This window comes from Callithrix jacchus, chromosome 1 (assembly GCF_049354715.1).
Source record: "Callithrix jacchus isolate 240 chromosome 1, calJac240_pri, whole genome shotgun sequence".
In the NCBI taxonomy this organism is placed as follows: domain Eukaryota; kingdom Metazoa; phylum Chordata; class Mammalia; order Primates; family Cebidae; genus Callithrix; species Callithrix jacchus.
The window spans coordinates 120,456,218-120,476,841 of record NC_133502.1 but is presented as its reverse complement, the minus strand read 5'-3'; the positions used below and the strand labels follow the sequence as shown (position 1 = coordinate 120,476,841).

At 37.3% G+C, this 20,624-nt stretch overlaps 1 long non-coding RNA gene and 1 other non-coding gene across 3 annotated transcripts in view; one reads left to right on the top strand and one right to left on the bottom strand.

The window, feature by feature from the left end:
- The window catches only part of LOC118151652 (uncharacterized), a 213,194-nt gene that overhangs the window by 7,574 nt on the left and 184,996 nt on the right, over nt 1-20,624 (top strand). For both annotated transcript variants that reach the window (XR_013526672.1, XR_013526671.1), the window contains exons 2-3: nt 41-121; nt 14,113-14,173. This is a non-coding gene — a long non-coding RNA (uncharacterized LOC118151652). The remainder of the gene's footprint in view (nt 1-40; nt 122-14,112; nt 14,174-20,624) is intronic.
- On the bottom strand, nt 12,114-12,230 carry LOC118147972 (U5 spliceosomal RNA). Its single transcript, XR_004734703.1, has one exon. It is a non-coding gene; the product is annotated as a U5 spliceosomal RNA (small nuclear RNA).

The window sequence follows — 20,624 nt, the reverse complement described above, 5'->3', positions numbered from 1 at the left end:
AAATAACCTTCTTATGTAAGACTGCTTCTGTTCATTTCAGGAGGAAATTCATTTATGCTTATATGACAAAGGCTCTCTTCTCTGTTGACACTTCTTGAAAGCTTTTGAAATTCTTTGAGGGGTAAGTAGGACAAGATAAATTCTTACTTTTTCCTTTCTTAGAAGGACTATAACAATGTATTCTCATCATTGTGATATACACACAGGATGTTAGTTATTATCCATCTCCACCTGCTCAATGTTGAAAAGGTGGGGGAAAACCCACCCCTTCATTAAGCAGGTGGAGAAGGATAATAACTAACACTCTGTGAGTAAAATCTTTGCTTTTGTTTTCCTTGGGGGATATAAGCAGTGAAGAGCCCAGTTGTTCAGAATTCCTGGTGTTTTTACTTTTCACATATTATACATTTGAACATATTTAGTCTTAATCCAGGAGTTCCATTTCCTTATTTCATTGTGGAGGGGTTGACATGATAACAACTGTTATTTCCCCCCAGAGAAAAAGAAGATAGTTATAAGAGGAACTAAGAACATATCAAGTAGGTTACAATATTAAGAGTAACAAAATGGTAATTACAGATGACTATTAGAGAAGCTAGCACTTACCAGGTGCCTGTAACCACCTTCTGAGGATTATTATTCCAAGTTGCCTAGGAAACCAAGGCACTCCATTAGGTTTCTGCTGGCCCTGATCTTAAGGCAGCACTCGCCCCTTGGTTTTATGGGATTCTTCTGGCTCTCTTTTACCCTATACCCCATAATCCCACCTCTGTTTCTATGCAGAACTGTCTGTCCTTAAATATTGTGTTGCCTACTTTCTTCTCCAGACCACTTTCTTCTGTCCTCCCATTCCCTGAGGCTCTTCTCTTTAAGGTGATGGCCAGGAAATCAGAGAAAAGAATACATTGGCATGTGAATAATTCTTTTCCTTTGCGTTGGCATTGTATGAGAACACAGTGAAGAAACCCCAGGGTGTGCCTCTGATACACAGACAGTGCAGCACCTTGGGATGCAAAGATGAGCAAAAATATTTTTCAGACCCTATTAAATGATGTCCTATTGATGGCACTCATGGCTCAATAATCTGTTGGTTTTTTATTTTTCTTTCTTTCTTTCTATTTATTTATTTATTTTTTGGTCAGTCAATGAGAGCATGTAACATTGCTCAGGTTGGCCTTGAACTCATGGCCTCACCTCCTCAAGCACCAGGACAATTGGCCGGAGCCACCGTGGAGGGTTTTGGGTTCCTGGCCCTCACCCAGACTGGGTTTGCACAGCCCTGAAGTCTGAGCTGAATTCTGCCATCTCTCCAGCAGCACTTAATTGTTTTTAATTATCCCTCCACCGAAGCTGAACCATCTCTCACCCAGGTCACACCACAGAACATGGCTCATAAGTTTTACGAGCCACCTTGTGTATCCCATCCATGTGTTCAGCCACCTTTTCCGACCGTGAACAATCCATCAGCCAGCTAGCTCTGTCCCTGAAAGGATCTGGATGCTGAGAGTGAGAACAAGCTGTTCTTGGTGCCACTATGTTGACAACCATTGTACCAGGAAGCCTGGAGATGAACTTGAGATTTGAATTTTAAATCTGAAGGTTGCACATGAATTGAACTTTGAAATGGTCTTCCTTTTTTACGCCTATGAACATAATCAAATTTGAGAAAACTAAAGGGGTTTGGATTTCCTAAGTCCAATTCTTTTGCTAAGCTGTGAGTTCTCACTCTGAATCTCTAGTGAGATCTTAAGCACCAGGTCTAAGTCCTCAATTGAACTTGGTAAATACTTGTAAAAAATAAATGAAAAGCCCAATATTTATGGGCAGCTTGCATAGTGAGGGTCCTTACTTATAAGAGAATTAAACAGAAACCTGTAAGATCCAAAATGTATCTTCCACTGACCCTGTTTAGTATCTCAACGTAGGTGTCTTCAATTCCTCCCTCCCTCCCTCCCTCCCTCCCTCCCTTCCTTCCTTCCTTCCTTCCCTCCTTCCTTCCCTCGTTTCTCTGAGTAAAGCTTAGAGAAGGGAAGTGAAGAGTTCCCAAAGGGGCTCAATGGCTTAATTCTGACAATTTTGACTTTTTTCCCTTTCTAGATTGACCATAAGGGCATCCAGGAATATGCGTCTGTTTATCTGTAAAGGATACTAAGTCAAGGTACAACTGATAGATACACCTCTCCTCACATAAATTGATTAGCTAGTTGTCTCAAGTAGGGCCTGGTAAGAGCAGTGTTTCCCAAAGAGGGTTATGGGTACCATAGATATAGGCAAGATGGCTTTTAGTGATCCCCAAATTAATGCCTTTTTATTGTTCTATCATTTATTATTCTCTTCTATTGCTTGCAAGTGATACTGGTTTCCATTTAGCAATGATGAAAAGTTTCCATTAAAATATATTTTAATTAAGGAAAGTAAGTCATTAAAAGAAAAATATGAATAACAATACCAGGAAGTGATAACTGAAAATGTCAAGTCATGAAAGATGCTACATAAGTGATTAGACTTTGGGAATCTCTGGGATAGAAGATGCAGCGATTTGAATAAAGGCCACAGGTAGCTACAGAAGGCAACGCACTCAGAGGAAGGTGTGGGGTGGGAATGGAAAGAAGCAGAGGGGTATCTACACCTGCTAGCATAAAAGCGTGCAAGGGAACTGACAGGAGGCTGATGTCTGCAAGCAGTCCCCTTCTTGTGGAGGAGCAGTGGTTTCAGAATGAAGCATGGTGAGGCCACCTGGTGTGGTGAGAGAGATCTCCACCCTCCTAAATACCCAGCTCCCTGGGGAATGTCTGCACCAGCCCTGGCAGCATAGAGCTCCAGGATTTTTTCAGCTGGCTATTTCCCTACCCTCTCCTACATCCCAACACCATTTCCCCATTTTCAGTTCCACCGGAGAGATTCCTCAAGGCCTTGAGTACTTCAGATGAAATGATTTTGACAGCAAAATTGCTTTATGCTCACCAGAGAATGCCCTATCCACTTGGAAATAAGGCCTATTTGAATTCGCCCCCTTTGTCCTTCCAAATGTCACTGGATGAGGGAGAGGACTTGGCAGAAGAATGCAGTCGGTTTTGGCAGAAGCGTCCAAAAGTCTCAGACCCCCTGATATACAATGTAAGCTGTGGAAGTGTCCAGTCTTTGAGTCTGTGTGCCTCTGTGGGAGTGTGGGTGGAGTGGGGGTATGGGTTTGGGTGCATGTTTGTGTAAACCATGAAAAAGAATCTTTGTTGGAATAAAGAAAGGCATACAACAGGGATCAGCTAGACAGTCAACCCTGAGGGAGGGAGGGAGGGAAGGAAAGGGAAGACTGTAGCCAACTCCAAATCAGTAAATGCAAATTGCAGCAGAAGGTTGACCTTTTACTGTAACCGAAGTCAGCTGCAGGTTGTAAACCTCATGCCATTAATTATAACCCAACATACCTCTGGTGGGCTTTCCCATTGGCCTTGATCTCTCTCATCCTCCCTCTCCACCACTTCCATCCTTAGTCTCCACTCCATTGAAAGGCTCATGTTGCAGTCTGCACTCGGAGATGAAATGTCTTTAAAAGTAATGGGTCTTACAGGGCTGGAGTCAATTCTATGCATTTCACTTTTTTGCAAAAGAAATTGTCTTGTGTTGAAGACTGAGATGATCAGAGAAGGCCCATTAAGAAAAATTAGCTGAAACTTAGATAAACAGGGTCCTTAACCAAAAAAGTAAAACATTCAACAGAGAATGGAATGTAATAATGCACCCTCACTCTCCTTTTGGAAAATGTTTGCAAGGATTTTTGTTGCATGACTCGAAACCTACAAAAATACAATTTAAAAGTAGACATATAAAGGAAATATAACCCAGAGAAATCTGTGTACAGGTCAAGAAAGAAACTTGGATAATTGGTCTAAGAATAATTTGAAAATTCTGGGCCCTTCTTTCTGTTTCATTTCTTGTTGGATTGTTTTAGAAAATGAGTATTCACTTTGTGTGAGAATCTTTGGTTTTTACCTCAGTTAAAAGAATGGAAAACTGCAGACAGACATTTTATACACACAGCACTGGCTGTGCATGACATATGTGGTTGCACAGAGTCCTGTGCTTGGAAGGGGCCGACTGCGGTGGTTTACTCCTGTAATCCCAGCACTTTGGGGGGCCTAGGTGGGTGAATCAAAGGTCAAGAGATTGAGACCATCCTGGCCAACGTGGTGAAACCCCGTCTCTACTAAAAATATAAAAATTAGCTTGGTGTGGTGGTGTTTGCCTGTAGTCCCAGCTATTCAGGAGGCTGAGGCAGGAGAATCGCTTGAACCTGGGAGGAAGAGGTTGCGGTGAGCCGAGATCATGCCACTGCACTCCAGCATGGTGACAGAGCAAGACTCTGTCTCAAAAAAAAAAAAAAAAAAAAAAAAGGGAGCTGTACTTAGTTCAATGCTCTGCTGTGAACATCCTGAAGCCCTGAATAACCTGAAATGTATAACCCACATTTTCATTTTGTATATTATGTAGCCCTTCTGGTATAGAGGCACTGGAAAGTGAAAGCTATAAATGGCTGGTGAAGCCAATACAAAACTTGGAAAAGATTGATGTCTTCTGGGCTAATATCGTTTGTGGAAGTAGTTAAAATTTAGAATAAAACAAACGTGCTGAGGCTGGTCTTCCCTTAAAACACAAAGTTGTACAATTATCTCAACCATGTTTTGGTACTGGGAATAATTAACTGACCCATAGAACACCAGATTTCCCATAGTTTACTTTGTTAGCTTGTCCAAAGGCTGTTGATATTTTCCTATTTTAGTTTATCAGTTCCTATATTAGGTAAACATCTAATAGGATCATGATACTATTTTTAAATTGCAAGAAATAGCAAAGACTAAAACACAGCCATGCCCTCAGGAAAATTTCTCTATGGGGAATGATACAATTAAAAATTGCAAAAACAAAATCTGACACAAGCTTAAAAGAAAAAATGCATTGAGATACAACAAATGAGAACAGAGGAAGGAACTATAGCTCTCATTGGGAGGATGAGGAAAGGCAGCGAAGATCATGATATACATAAGTGTGTGTGTATATAATTTCAATATACAGAGAAGTGATCAAAGGACATTTTTGGAGCAAGGAATGATGTAAATAAAGATACAGGGAAGGGAGAAGAAATGGCATGTTCAGGCAGCAGTGGCTAGAACAGAGTGACTGGTGTTGAGAGGGAGGTGGCATTGGAAAGGAGCTAAGGCCAGATCATGGTGTGGGCAGTTTATTTAGTAACAACTGCTAATGGAAATGGGGCTAATGGAATAGGAGAAAAGTCAAATAGGTCTACTAGTTTTTAATACAGAAAAAAAATAACCAGAAACCGTCACTTTAGTTTCACCAGGTAATTGAGATTAGGGCCAAAAGAGAGACGCAGAGAATGTGAATGTCCCAATACAAACAGAGCTATGGTGCATTCCCTAACAGCAAGGATCAGTCTACCACGTGGTCTTACTGGGAGAAGGAAAAGGAAGAAGAACCTTCTCATTCCTATGCAGTCTTAACACTGAAGTTCAACTTAGGACTTTCCCAAAGGTGAACAGACCTTGGGGACTGTCCTTAAATACCTCCACCATTGGTTGGTTGCTTTTCTGTGGCCTGAAGATACTGATTCACTTTCCGTTAACACCTTCATTTGAATTGTTATGAAAGAAATATGTAAAAACCATATGAAAATGTTTGGAGTTGAAAACCAACAATGCACAGACTGTGTATTCAAAGCACTTATTTTGTATATAAAAATAAATGAATGGATGGATCCATGTATGGGTTTATGCTGGTATGAAATATACCAAAGTTTTAACAGTGAGGATGTTATCTTTCTATGCCATGATTATGGGTGATTTTTATTTTGAATGATTTTCATTTTTGGCTTAATTTTGTTTCATTTTTGAAGATTTTAGAGAAAAATGCACTATCACTGATTAAATTAAAATTCCATTTTGAGGGCATGGATGTATTTTGTATTAAATCCATCTGCAAAATGAATAATCATTTTAGGAAATATTTTACGATGTTGCAGTGTGTCCATCCTGAATCTTTAGTACCATGTGGTGCAGTGCGTCATGATTCAGTTTATTCAGAAGACCAGTAGGTACAATGCTGAATAATCTCATGTTGCTTCACTAGCATAGCAAAGTATTTGGAATTGTTTTTCTTTACATTATTTGTTCCACCTTTAGTTTTATAAAAATATTTTCCAGGCTATACTTTGACAGTGGGATTTCAAGTTGTAAAAAGTTCCTTTCAAATTTTGGATTCAGAATTTACAATTGCTCCAGGATTCCTTGGAAGAGAATTAGAAGAGTCTGTTTTTCTTATGAAACATATTCAAAGAGATGAATTACTTTTCCATGCAATAAACTGAAGTAAAAAGTGAGATGCAATATCAGTGATGACGTGACTGTTCATTTGGAGATGTCCCACTCAAGCAGCTCGAATAATTTCCTGTGTTATGTCTTGGGCCAAAAGTATACTGAAAGAATATAATTTCAAAAATGCAATGTCTGCTGTGAGAATGTCAACTATTGACAGTGTATTCAGCATACTTATATATTAATTTGAATTTCATTCAGGTTCACATACTTGTTCTAGGTATTTTTAATTGTGATTATATTAGTAAGTTATTTCCAGTTCCTAAGTGGTTTTTAGTTGATTATATATGTCAGTAAACATGTAGATGTTAGATTGAGCCATATAATATTATAGGTAAGTTTATTACTTATTTTGATAAATCACGAAATGTTTACATTTTGTCCCATATACTTTATAATTTCTTTATATATTTACATGTATTGTACATTTTCTGAATTATTTGATATAAACTGTGTACATTGTACCCGCTTACCTCTAAATGCTATAGTCTGTATTTCCTAAGAAGATAAGAAATTAGGAGGGATTTTCTAAGAAGAGATATTCTCTCTTCCACCTACAGAACCATTATAAAATAAGAATATCTGACATTAATACAATGCTTTTATTCAGTTCATAGTCTGAATTCAAATGTTTTCCATTGTCTCAACAACATCCTTTATAAAATTTTTTTTCCTGGCCCAGCATCCATCCTAGGGTCATGCTCTATATCTGTGTCTCTGTAGACTGTTAAATTACATTGGTTGCTCCGCCTATCTTTGTTTCTCTTGACCTTGTTATTCAAGAGTTCAGACGAGTTGTTTTGCAGAATGACTCTCAGCTTGTGTTTGCCTGATGTTTCCTTGTGATTAGAGTCAGACTATGCTTTTTATGAAAAAATATCACAGAAGCGATGGGTGCTGTTTTGTCCTTCTCAGATCATCCTACTAAGAGGTAAAATATATTAGTTTGTCCCAGTGTTGGCGGTGTTAACTTTCATCAATGATTAACGTGGTCTCTGTCAAGTTTCTCCACTCCAAAAATCTCTTATAAAGTTATCCTTCATAAGTAATAAGGAATTTGTGGAGAGTTACTTTGAAACCATGTGAATATCCCAATCCCCATCACACTCTCACCCATCCACTGGGGATTTTCTAACCCCATCATTCTGTTTGCCTTTGTTGATTGGCATTGCACTGTAAGGAAGAGGCTTTTCCTTCTCCAGCCTGTGTTTATTTGTGCATTAATTTATTTTTGTAAATATAGTATTCAATACATTTCATTCTTCACTTGATCTTAGCCAAAAGGCTGAGAAGTGGTCATTTTGATTTAAAATGGCAATTTTATGTGGTTCAGCCAAACACTTTGTTATGCTTTTAGACTGGCAACATACCCAGCATGTATCTTCATAGCCCATTATATTTTCAATAATTAAAAAATATATATTATTCATCGACTGATTCTAAATTATGGCACATTCTTTACTTGGTGACTTTCAGTCTCAATTTTGATTGTCAATATTAAAACCTCTATTCATTCCCTTTACCCGGAGTAACACATTTCACTCAGCCTGTGTTGAAACAGCTGTAAGGTGAGCCCTTAGTGTAATCTAGTCTATATTGAAGGCAGTGTGAGTTGTGGATGTATAAATATGAACAATGTTTTTAATGCTCATTCAAATATTTTGTTTTCATAAAGTCCCTGTTCTGTTTCTAAAACTTAAAAGTGGATAACCATAATTTTAGGGAGGCTAGAAATAATTTGAACTCATCTGGTAAAATTAAAAACCCTGTTCTATTTTAAAAACTTAAAGTTGATAACCATGATTTTAGGGAGGATAGAAATATTTGAACTCATTGGTAATAAATGCGGAACACACCATCTCCTTCAGCCAGCTTACCTGCACATTTGTGGTAGGTAGTTGTCATTTTTCATAACAGCGAAAAAATATAAGTATTGAATATAATTATTCAAAAGAATTGTGAATTTAGTACCACATGGTACTAAAGATTCAGGATGGACACACTGCAACATCGTAATTGTGAATGAATGTGTTTTAAGTTCCACTTACCTTTTGTTTTACGTTTATACTCTAAGACATGTAAAGTGTTAGAAGATTTTTGTATCTTCAACACTTCTTGAAGATTCTATGTCTTTTGAGATTCTGCATGTTGTCTTTAAAGAGATCTTGTCAGAGTTATATTTCTTTAATAGTGAGGCTTATATAAATTAAGAAAATAAAGGCAAAAAATAGTCATTCATAATATAAAAATAATACTGTCATACACCAATTAATGGCATTCCAGTCAATGACAGATCAAATATATGACCTTGGTTTCTTAAGATTATAATATGGCATTTTTTCTGTACTTTTTAATGTTTGGACACATATTTACCTATCATTACAGTTGCCTATAGTATTCAGTACAGTAATGGGTGGTAGAGGTTTGTAGCCTAGGACCAATAGGCTATGCTGCATAGTCTAAGAGTGTTGGAGGGCATACTATCTAGGTTGTGTAGATATACTCTATTATGTTCACACAATGAAACACGTAAGGTCACATTTCTCAGAAAATATCCCATTGTTAAGTGACATATGATGGAACTAACTACGTTGTAATTTTTATAAGGATTACATGACATATTGGTAAGACACCTAGCTCATGCTTGTTACTTATTACATAAAATGTTAACTATTATTACTCGAATTCTTAATACAGTAATTGCTACGGATCTTAATTTCTTTAAATAAAACCTCAAAAGGTAATTTCTGTAGTTATATAAAAAGAAATTGATGTGAATAACTGTTGCATGGAGTAGTTGAGAGAATACGAAATTTTGGTGTTAGGTTGTGTGTTCCATTCATCCCACTGGGTTTTAATTCCAGTTACAACACTTAATAGTTGACAGGGAGGCCGGTTTCACAATTTCTCAGTTAACCTATCTTTAAGGGCAGAGTATGAATAATAGCATCACTTTCCTATGAAAGAATGTCTCAAGTGGTCCAGCCAAAAAAGGTTAATAGACAAGAGAGCCCTTGGTGAATATCTGGAGTGGAGGTCAGAGAATCAGAGAGGAGAGACAGGAGGAGGAGGGGCAGAGTGTCCTTGTGGATGGCAGGAGGTGGTCCTGACTAACATTGCTTGTGGAGACATTAACTCTAAAGTGAAATACTATACAACTCTTTCATAATTATCAGTGGTGAGCTAGCTCCATTTAAAGAGACTGGCCAGGCCAGGTGAAGTGGCTCGCACCTGTAATTCTAGCACTTTGGGAAGCTGAGGTGGGTAGATCTCTTGAGTTGAGGAGTTTGAGAGCAGCCTGGGCAACATGGCAAAACCCCATCTCTATTAAAAATACAAAAATTAACTGGGCATGGTGGCATGTGCCTGTAATCCCAGCTACTCAGGAGGCTGAGACAAGAGAATCGCTTGAACTTGGGAGGCACAGGTTATAGTGAGCTAAGATCGTGCCACTGTACTCCAGCCTGGGTGACAACAAGACTCCATCTCAAAAATAAAAATAAATACATAGACTGGCCAAAATTATATTCTGAGGACCTTTGGGCCTCAGTTTTCTCAACTGTGACATGGAGAAAATTTCTATTTACAGAATTGTTGTCAGAACTGTGTGCTTGATACCTTTTAGGTACTCACAAACAGTCCTGTCAAGCACCTACTGTAAGTCAGCAATCCAGACCGTTTTCTGACTCACTCTGTTTCCTGACATGGCTGATGTCTTAGCTCTGCAGACACATGTTTGAGTCGGTTTGTTCGTTCGGTTGTTGCTTGTCCAGGCTGAAGGCAGTTTGCATGGGAAGTAGTAGCTTGTGTCCAGGAAAGAAATTGTGAAGGGATCACAGGTGGCAGTAAGGAGGAAATTGGATGAGCAGTGTGATAAGAATTGGAAGTGTTTTGGCAGCATTCTCACAAAAGAGGAAGATTTGACTGTTGGAAGGACCCTTGGAAGATGAAAATGTTCTTTGGAAGTGTGATTACAACAATAGAATGGGAAGACGAGGAGGTAGAGAGATAGGAAGTTGGATGATGGGGAAAAAAATCTTAAAACTGAGTGAGGGAGTTATTGAGGAGGATAAACTAAGAAACAGAACCAAAGGAGAGGAACAGAGATGGAAACCTCAGTAAGAAAAAAGCTTCAATGCTGGAAATAAAGTACAGTATATTCCATTAACTGCTCCAGCTAGTCCTTGGTTGAATTCTAGTTAAAAGAAGATATTTTAAAGTGTGAACAGACATTTCCTTTAAATATCCACATTTACAGCTTTTCTATGTAAAGTCCAAGGCTTTAGCCACAGTATGATAAACGTAGCCAGGTATCATTAATCAGAGTAGATTTTTATGTTAAATTTTTCTACGGCACGAAAATGTATTTTACAAAAAAAATTTTGTGTCTGATTTTCTCAGATTTTCTATGAAATAAAAAATATAAAAAATTTGTCTTTATTGGAAAAGTATTGCCCAGCTTATAAGACTTTATATTTTTAAAGTATGAGAATGAGATGTATTGAGAAAAGGCTGAATATGTCCTGGGAGACGGAAGGCCTTGATCTTAGCCATTGGGCTATTACTCATTAGCTATGAAATTGTGAATGTTCTCTTCTTGCTAAAATAAGGGTGATAATAAGATTGATGAGCTTTCCAGATTTGATAGTGGAAGATCCCAAGTCCCCTCCCCACCTCGGTGAAGATTCACAGACAAGTGTGATAAGAACACCTCCGTGTTCTACAGGGTGGGTGAGCCAGCTGGAAGGTTCTACTGTCTCTGATATCTCCTGGGCAACATCAAATTTAAAAATTTTAACAATAGTTGGGCATAACAATTATTCTTCAGACAGTCTGATCATTCATTTTTAAGTGCATTTAGGATTGAAATAGGCATTATCAAAAATCTGAGGCTGCATCATACAGAGTTTAGAGGTCACATGCACAATGACACAGATTTCCTCACTTTCTCCATACTCTCTTTAAAAGCCTAGGGAGATTGGGAAATTTAGGGTGAGTTAAAAATAAGTGCCTTGGTTTGTCTACTTATTTATAGCTGTTCTAAAGATGTGGTTTTTAAATAAAGATAATTCATTTTAATTGAATATTTATAATAAATGTTACTAAAATGTAAAAATCAGAATTCCAGACATTAAAGATTTTATGTTTCTTGTCAGTTGAGTTTTAAAGAATGGATATAAAATATCAGTGAACATGGAAAAACAGTCCTCAAAAAGTCTGCATTTCAAGATTAGCATTTTTAGAACAGTCAGCATTATCGCATTTCTTTGTGGCATTATACTTTGCATTAAGTGTATTTAACACAGTGGTTTCAAAGTGACAACAAACGATATAAATAAAGCAACCATATTTTTTTCTTTTGTTTTTCAACATAACTTTTGTTCCCTCAGTGTTAACATTTCTTCCTTATGAGCTATTAGTTAACTCATGTTGTATAAATTGGAATGAACTAGCTAGAAGGTTCAAAGACTTAGGTTCTAGTTGGACTCTCTTCTACATCTTAAATCATTCAAATGCTCCATTCTCAGCTTTCTTACCTATGGAATGGTCTGGTGGAATAAGATGATCTATATAGTTCCTTCTCTTCTGACATCCTATGATTTTATTAGTCTTTGGTTATGGACAAACAGCAGAGTTTCATACTCATGAAGGCAATTTAATATGAAAGGCAATCTGGATCATTTACCTCAGCATTGCCTTAATTAATTAATCAATTCATTGATTCTTAGCTCTGTCTAAGGAGGACATCAAAAAATTTGGCTATAAACTCATAATTGTTTCTCTCTACAGAAATCTTTAGTAAAAGGTGAAAGATTTGTTCATTATGAAGAGAAACCAGGGCATATTGCCTTTATTTTTGGTTGTATGGTAGAAATTATTTTTCTTTTTGGTTTAGCTGGATAATTGCTTGAATACTTTCCAGGACCATTTGGCAGCAGAATTTCAAATTTCAACTTCCATATTATCTCATTGTCATTACCCTCCATTGACTGCTAATCCTGGTCTGAGGACCTTTCTCTTTTTTAATTTAACAAGTATTCTGAATACACAAACTCATATGAAATTAACAATAACAGTGAAAAATGAATGCACCCATTCCATTTTGAGGATGTGTTTGGTTCTGGTGCCTGTTTTTATTGCATCTTTAATGTGTATGGTATCTGTGTCAGTTAAATTGCATATGGAGGAGTCTATGACTGCTTTTAAACCATGTCTTCCCTGTTATATAAACCCCTAGTTTTAGTCAGTCAGGGAGACGGATTTGAGACTGAGCTCCTCTCTCCTTGGCTGCCCATCCAATTAAAGTCTTCTTTCCTGCCAATACATGTCATCTCAGTGGTTGGCTTTCTGTGTGGTTGAGCAGCAGGACCTAGACCAAACCCTTGGTGTTTCAGTAACATGCCCCAGAACTTTGCCAGATCTCAGATTGTCATCAATTGTGAAGTCCAAGAGAGAGGAAGAACAGTTTATAAGAGCTCTATAATGACTGAGATACTTTGTTTTACAACCTGGATCTTTACATGAGAGTTTAATCTTCAATTCCCTTTCATTAGAATCAAAATGTTTTGGTTATCAATTGTTCTATGTACACTATTTCTTTGTTCCCACAACAAATGATACGACTTAACTACATAAAGAAAGCTCTCCTAAAGAGGGACTCAAGGGAGGAGTTTATCATCATCCATCTCTAAAAAAATCATTACTTCACATCAAAAGTCTTAAATGAACTTAGGATGTTGGAGGGAATTTCAGAGACATCTGGTTCAACCTACTCACTTAAAAAATGTAGAAACTGAGCCAGCATGGGTCTCTTGGTGAAAAGAGCTCAACCTTAAGGCTTTAGACATGAAGTCCAGATCTTTTTTGCCAAAATATGTAAATTTAATTCTTAAGAATTGTTATATTAGTTATTCTTCCATTAATAGTATTTAATACAAGACACTTAAAATGTACAGTTCAAGGGACAGTCCAGAGTCTTTCATTTTTAAAGATATAAACGGAGAAATCAAATTGGAAAAATACAGCTTTTACTTACACATGTAAAGATACTTAATTTCCTTGACAATTATATCAGTACTAATCTATGTCAGGTATATTTTGCTGGTGAAGTTGTATTGAGGGGAAACTTTTCACTTGGAACCAACTAAGTGTAAATGTAGCAAAATGACCCTGTGGTGTTCTCTCTGCATAAAAATATCAGTGGATGTCAGCCTACAGACAGAACTCGGGTCATCGGTTCAGATTTATAGCAGTTTTTGGGAAAGTAGCTTTGGTATGAAGAGAGCAGAATGATTGAGACAATTAGGTTGAGTGTTATCAGGTTACATTGCTGCCTTAAATGTGATTAATTCCAACAAGCCAGTAATAATGAGCCTTTGCTATGGATTGTGACTTTAATTCTTGCTTGTTTTGGGAGAAGCATGACACTCTATTCACGGATTATATTGAATTAACAGTAGCTGGAGCAAGAGGAGAAAGGAGGTGGTTATCTAACCAAACATTTAAAACGAGTGAAATATATTATTGAAAATATTGACAGCATAATTTAAAAGTCCATAAGTGATTATAATAAAGCTAGTAATTTTCTATTCAAATTCAGCCTCCTTAAGACATAGACATTACTAATGTTCATTCAGCAATACTAAAAAGAATCACAGAAACCAAGAAAAAATGGCTTGTATCTGTAATAATACTAGTTTCAAATACTATCTAAATTTGTTCTTAGATCAAAGGATTTTGAAGAAAAAGATGTGCAGGGAATGTGCCTGATGCTACCAATAATAAAGGTAAGTCAGACGTGTTTATATGACCATTTAATAGAAAACAATCGTCTCAAGACCCAGATTTTTTTTTCTTTTTTGGCTTTCTTCTCCTTTATTTAGACCCAGGTCTAGAGTAGATGCTCAGAGAAATCTCCACATAGAAGTTTTTTTTCTATTATGAAAGAGAGATGACAATATTCACTTTTTAAATAACATATTAGTAAATAAATTTATTTATAAAATTTTAATGTTCTAAGAAAAGATACTAAAAAACACAACCAAAAGTTTGTCAAGATTATAATCTAATTTGCTGCTGAGAAAATGTTAGTCTTCTAAATCACTCCGTAGGAATTTTATTGATTTGTTCCCATTTTTATTCTTCTTTTCTATTCCTATTTTGTGTTACTGCTTTTACCATCTCTTATTATCACTAACCCAAGAGATCTAACCTAGGTTAATCTTTGTTAACAACAAAGAGAATTACACATATACTGAGTCTGGTCTCATTTGCTTACATGCTGCTGACATTTATTTTTATGATAGCCATGTGAAAACTTCTCTTGCTTTCTCCCAAGATTAAAACCACACAAAATATTTAGGATTATTTTTAGGTTTACTCTGTTGATACTATAGGTTATAGACAGTGTGAACTTCAGTTATTTAATGTAAAAGCATGTTTCAGTTTTATATTTTGCATAATTCATGTAGTCAGGCTTGATTAGTGTAGCTGGGTTGAAATTTGTGTTGAGTTTAGGGCCGGCATTTCAAACATGTTTGGTTAACATTGTTGATGTGAACAATAAAGCAATCAATCTCTACTAATTCGCGTCCACATAGAAATAGATAATTACATGTGTGGAAAGACAGGACCATGAACTATGTGGTTGTTGCTATTGAATATTAATGGGAGAATTAGAGCAATCAAGAATTATTCTTACACTATTTTTTCCAAATACTCCAGAGGTCAATGAGCATAGAAATGTGAACATGTCATTTAACATGTTTGGTTCGTATTATCTGTCATATACACCGTTGATATCATGATAGTTTGATAAATAATTCAGCAGTAGAGCAAAAATGATCCTTTCTTTCTGTATCCACAGCCAAACTCTCCAGACATTTTAAAACTTTCTTTCAAAATTTCTAGTACAGACTTTTCTAATGTAATACTTCCAGATACTGCTGACAGTGACTGTGTCTTTCCAGAATCATATAATTAAAGGAAAAAAAGTAAATTTCCTCCAACATGCTTTTTAACGTTCTATAAAAATTTCAATATGGGAAGGAAAAGTAAAATACGATTTTTTCCTCTGTGCTTTTACTGGATATTACTTTTCCTTGGCAGTCTCTTATCTTTACTTGGCTAATATTCCTGGTCTGTCTTAGCAGTAAAATCTGAATCTCCAAAGAGGTGATTCATTTTACTGGATTCTTTGATTTAAAGTTGGGTTTTTTGTTTTACCCTGAACCTACTTTACCTGCTCTGAACTGAAAGCAATACAGTCTTCCTATTGTATAATTTTCTTTGGGTTCATAACCTTAGCGTCCCTTATGGCTTATTCCATAATGTTCTTGTCACATGTACGTTTCCTTTGGTATCAGTGGTCATTGTATCCAGAAAGTACTGACTCTGTGAATTGAGTTGTTTGGAAAGTTGTTTGGAGAGAATCTACTGTTTCTCTCTTATAACGCTCCTCAAGACCTTATTGAGGCATGTGTTGCTAAGAGCTAGTTTAGATTCTTTGGGGACCTCATTTAACTTCCTATCATTTATTATATTCTTCTGCAAGCGGAAAGCCATCTAGGAGAACAGGTAAGAGAGGCTGAAATATTTACTGTGGTGAGATGGGATGATATTCTTTATTCATAGATGGTATATTTTGGCAGGTAGTGATTCTGTTTCTTTTTGTTTTTTCCTCACTCAATATACTTGGTATCATATGTTAGATCTTAGGCTAAAATATCATAAGTACAAATCATGTCTCTTATTTTGGAGTCAGATCTCTCTGTATCTTTGAAGGAAAAAGAAAGTAATGCGTATTTAATATCAAGATGAAACATTAGCACTACAATAAAGTTCATTCTTCATTCATCCATCTATTCATTAAAGAGATACTGGGTTTCTACTATGTGTCAGGTTCTATACAGGTGTGGTGATATAAAGATATCCAATACATTGTTACTCTTCTGATGAATCTCTTTGACAAATGGGAAAGTTAAGCATGTATAAATACAATGCAATACAATGCACCAAAAATAAGATACACAAGTTTTCTTGGGATCACGTATTTCTGTCCACATATTTTGGTGAAAGGTTTGAGATTGTTCTCAACTAATAGGTTCATCTAAGAATTTCCCTATGCAAACTCCAGCCTAAGAAAGATGATTTATGATCTTTTAAATTTATTATTTCAGGGCTTAGTGAAAGCCAGGCAGATGTGGGGGTTTGGGCATTAGGTCTGTGGTATTGGGTGCGCGTTAGACAGTGGGTGTTCTTATTCCTGCTCATGCCTGTGGTCATCGCAGTTACCAGCCTTATGTTGACACTGGCCCGAGTTCTGTGTCTGTGGCCCTTAGGCAACCCTGACTTGGTTAGCCTTAGTTTCAGGGTTTCAGATGATCACAAACATAATCGTCTGTCATTACAGATGCTGTTTCGGTATCTAGAAATGCCTGTGTTCCTCCACCATGAAATCCGTAGCTCTCGTGTTCTTGCCGCCATGTAGTGAGGGTGATCATTTTCCCCTGCACCTGCCATCCTTGTTCTTCCTACACCTGGTTTTCACTGTAAGCAAGAAGTTGTCACTGAGAGACCTCTAGAAGTGGCTGAGACTTTAGAGATGTGCCGACCCATGGGTGGGGTTAACCTTTTTTTTTTTTTTTTCAGAGAAAAGCAGCATCAACCAAAATGGGGATTCCCCTGAGCCATTATGATGGGTATTTTAAAAATGGAGCCACCTAATTGCATGGAGGCAGCACCATGTTTGCTGGCTCCTTCATCTAAGAGGTTGAAATTTGACAACATATTTTCACTTCACTTTGGTGACTGATAAGAATGATCAGGTTGGATCTGATTTTTGTTGCGTGAACAAGACCCCTTAAGAAAACTCTGACCATACCTCAAGCCTAGTATGTCATCTGTTCTCCCTTTTTAATAAAATCCAGTGCCAAATACAGGTGAATGAGGCAGCTTCAGTGAATGTTCTGATCCTATAAAAATACTGAAGTACCAGAGAAAAGTGAAGAAAGACAATATTTGACCACTTATTTTGTTCAGTGGAGATATGCTTTAACTCATCTGATTTTATTTCTCACCATTAGAAATTATAAGCCTAGAATGTTTGGGAGAATCAGGGATTGGGTATTGAAATTGAGTGAATTCTATTAACATCCTTCACTGTTGACTAAAAAATATATACTTTGAGATATATGAAGGCTGATGATTGTTTTGGGGAAAATAAAATTTCAACATGTCAGAAGACATTAAAAATTATACTGAGCATGAATTTTTCTGCATTAAGAGACCATCTGATTATGAAACTCTTTCATGAAAGGTCTTTCATAAGAATACCCCAGTTGCTAATCTAGATCTTATATGCACAGGTCTGTGTTTCTCTACAATATAACTATTTTTTTCTGATTACTAGCATCTATCATTTGAGAAACCCTCCTTTCTATTCAGTGGATTGATCTGCCCCAGGATTTTTCTGCATTATTCTAGCAGTGTTATGCAACAACACCCTATATATGGCTGGTCTTCAACATGTTTTGACCTATGAAAATGGAAATTTTCATGTGCTTAAAGTTAAAGACTTCCTGAACACTGTCCAGAATAGTGTTCAGATTTTATATGAGCAGAGCAGAGATGAAAATGTGTGTGTGTGTGTGTGTGTGTGTGTGTTTTTACAAACTTTACAAAGGATTGGCACTCCAGGTCCTCCTGAGGGGTTGAGGTGATGTGGTCTCCCCAAGCGTACATCTTTTCCAGCTTTACCAGTGTGAGTGGAAATAGCTTGCAGATATGCTTGCTTGTTTGTTTATTCATGTCCAGCCAACAGCTGTAGGTGCACATGCAAACCCACACGTGCACCCACATAGATTTTGAGGGCAAATGTTAATTCATTTAGCAATGGAGAGCAAGAGAAACATGTTTTTTTTTTTTTTTTTTTTTTTTTTTTACTGCCTATAATTTGAATGGTAGATTCTTTCACAAATAAGCTAGTAACTAACTTTTTATGGAGACCTGTGCTGGTTCTATTAATTCATCTCCCTGCTTTCAATGACCTGTCCAAAGATTTGAAATTGATATGTCTAAAGAGGACCCTTCCTTATCTTAGGCAGGGCCCATCTACCATGTCAGTTTCTTCTTAGTGGAGAGGATGACAAAAGAGTAGGGTGATGCCTTCTTCAATTAAATTTGAGTAACGGCTGTTAGTGGTTACAGCTCAACAAGTAGTTTGTCCAGGGTATTTTAGGAAGAAAAATACACATGTATTTCCTGCTTATTTTAATTGTTCTTTTCTGTACTACTAGCAAGTAGGTTGATGTATTGACTTTTTCTCACTACTGACATTTGGCCACATGCAGATGCCCATTCAGCTATTCAGTAAAGACAGATCCCCAAGTCCCAGTCATGACTGTAAAACAATAAAGGAAATTTCAGATTATTTGGAAAGCATTGTTAGGTGACTGAGTTTTTCTTACACGTCACAGAATACACATCACAGAAGCAGCATGGCAAGAAGGAAGAAGATGATCTGGGAGATTTATATTCTGCCTTTGGGTTCTGATCCTTCTGATTACTATCTGGGAAAGACTTGGGCAAGTCACTGAGACACTTCAGTCTCAGTTTCTTGACTGATTGGGAGGATTAAATGAGAGAATAACAACAGTTAATATCTATTGAGTGGGCAGGGCATGGTGGCTCATGTCTGTAATCCCAGAAACTTGGGAGGTCAAGGCGGGTAGATCACCTGAGGTCAGGAGTTCGAGACCAGCCTGGCCAACATGGTGAAACACCATCTCTATAAAAATGCAAAAATTATCCAGGCTTGGTGGCACATGCCTGTAATCCCAGCTACTCTAGAGGCTGAGACAGGAGAATCACTTGAATCTGGGAGGTGGAGGTTGCAGTGAGCTGAGATCATGCCATTGCACTCCAGCCAAGATGACAAAAGTGAAACTCCATCTCAAAAAAAAAAAAAAAATCTGTTAAGCACCTTCTGCTATATGTTTTAACTCACTGACTCCCTACTCACCCCTATGAGGTAGGTACTCTTATTATCCTCATTGTAAGGTTGAGGTAACTGAAGCACAGAGAATGCGGTAACCTGCCACAAAGGGAAGGAACCGTGATTGGAATCCTTCATGTCCCACTTTAGAGACAAGAACTTTGTCACGAAATTTTGAGTGACTATCCAATGTGTACTACAAGGCATAAAGCAAATAGCAAATGTAGCATATTCAGGCTCTAGCTTGATTGCTAAAACTATTAAAGTGAACAAGGCAAGCTCACCCTCAGGCTTCCCTTTGTCTTCTTTTGCTTTGACTATATATCTGGCTTTCTTTTATATATTTCTCCTGTACCAGTTTATAAAATTGCAATTTTTTTCCCCAAAGGTTCAGATCGGAGTGTGAACTGCTGTGTAACTCTTAAGTTCCTGTTAGAGCCCTTGCAACTTAGGTAAAGCGGGCTCTCAACACTCAGCCACCCAGCTTTTCATCTACAATTCTCAAATGTTCCCAGTGTCCATAGCCAGTGGCCATGAACAAGATGGCTCCCTTGAGGCCTTTTTGCTCCTTCCTTCTAGTTGAGCCACATTTTCTCGGAAACTTGTCTTCTGACTCATTCTTTCCAACTCTAAATACTTACCTACTTACTTACATATCAGGGCTACATACTTAGTTCTTAAGTTGGATACACTAAAATTATGATGGTGGAACTTTTGTGCTGCTTCTCCTGGGCAATTCATATGAATTCACGAGAAGTCTTTTGGAAACGGCAGTGGGAAAAAAACACAAGCTTTGGGGGCAGAGTTAGGTTCAGATGTTGTCTCTGCCACTTCTTAGCTCTGTGCCCTGAGGTGAATCACTTAACTTCTCTGACTCAACTTGATCTGTAAAATGGGGATAATCATAACTGGCTTACACATACTGAGTATCTGTCAGGAGGCAGGCAGTGGGCCAGGGGCACAGATTATGTTGCTTGTTCATCACATCGTCCTGCACTGTAGGTAGGTCAGGAACCTGAAGCTTTGTGAGGATAAACACATTAGCTAAGGTCTCACAGCAAGTAAATGTTGGAGCTGGAATTCAAACTTAGGTCTGCCTGACTGCAGAGCTTATGTTCTTATCTTTTACTAATTGCTCCCCTTATGAGATATGCACTAGTAACTTCTTAAGATATTTGTAGAGTTTTAGTGAAATAATGTATATAATGTATCTCGCTTACAGACAAGCATATATTTTTAAAGAG